Source organism: Ovis aries, chromosome 15 (assembly GCF_016772045.2).
Source record: "Ovis aries strain OAR_USU_Benz2616 breed Rambouillet chromosome 15, ARS-UI_Ramb_v3.0, whole genome shotgun sequence".
Classification (NCBI taxonomy): Eukaryota; Metazoa; Chordata; class Mammalia; order Artiodactyla; family Bovidae; genus Ovis; species Ovis aries.
This window is the reverse complement of record NC_056068.1, coordinates 40,791,065-40,792,278: the sequence shown is the minus strand read 5'-3', so window position 1 is coordinate 40,792,278 and position 1,214 is coordinate 40,791,065. Positions and strand designations below refer to the sequence as shown.

The window sequence follows — 1,214 nt, the reverse complement described above, 5'->3', positions numbered from 1 at the left end:
ACTTTTTTTTAGAGTTAAAATTTAGAAACATGAAAGTTTTAGTAGCACATGGAGATGAAAGGACATGTGAGTTCAGTGCATTTGCAAATAAGAGCTAGACTCATTCTGAAAACCAAAAGATGAGCAAAGAAACATAATCTGACCAAGTGGAATAATGTGTCTGACAATGGGATGGCAAAAATAATAATAATAATAATAAATAAATAAAACTGTAGACACAAGCAAGTTAAAAGTAAAAGAATGCAAAAAGATACACCATCAAAGCACTAATTGAAGGTAAGTTTGAGGGGCTACATTAATACAGAGAAAACACTTTTGGACAAGAAATATTAAAAGATAAAGGGATATGTTTATAATAACAAATTGATTAATCCATCAAGAGGAGAGAACAGACCTAAATGTATATATATAGTTAATAACAGAACCTCAAAAAAGGAAGTAAAAAACTGATAGAACTGAAGGAAGGATTAGATAAACCCACAATTGCATTGCATGTTTTAACACTTTTCAGGACTTGAACAACTTGGTGAAGATCACTAAAAATATAGAAAACATGAATGGGGAATTCCCTGGTGGTTCGGTGGTTAGAACTCTACACTTCCACTGCAAGGGGCCTGGGTTCAATCCCCAGTCAGGGAACTAAGATCCCACAAGCTGAAACAGAAACGAAACATGAATAAACCAAACCAAATAGACCCGTATAGAACATACCAGTCAACAACAATGGAGTACACATTCTTTTCAAGCACACATGTAACATTTACCAAGAATGACTATATTCTGGACCATAAAAAGCCTATAATTAAAAAAGATCAGGACTATATAATGTAAGTCTTTAGATCACAATGAAGTTAACTGAATCATTAACATAAAGATATCTGCAAAAAGCCAAATGTTTGGAAATTAACAACATGCTTACAAATGATCCATTTGACAAAGGAGAAATCAAAAGGAAAAAGACAGTGTTCTCAGCTAAGTAAACATAAAATCACAAAATCCCTGGGATAGATGTAAAGATTAGAATTGCTTAGAGGAGATTTCACAGATTAGAGAAACAGAGGTAAGGTGTGGTGAGCACCACAGGTAAAAGCAGAGGGGCGGAATGTCCATCTGGCAGCAGCAATAAACGCTCACACCTGCCCTCCGTCCTACCTCATCCAGCTTCTGTTACATCTCTTCTATCCTCTCAACTAGACGTTTCCAAAACATGGATA

The 1,214-nt window shown here is 35.1% G+C and overlaps 1 non-coding gene across 1 annotated transcript; it reads left to right on the top strand.

Annotated features, from left to right (window-relative positions):
• The first annotated feature begins 566 nt into the window (after nt 1-566).
• On the top strand, nt 567-639 carry TRNAG-UCC (transfer RNA glycine (anticodon UCC)). The gene has a single exon. It is a non-coding gene; the product is annotated as a tRNA-Gly (tRNA).
• The last annotated feature ends 575 nt before the right edge of the window (nt 640-1,214 follow it).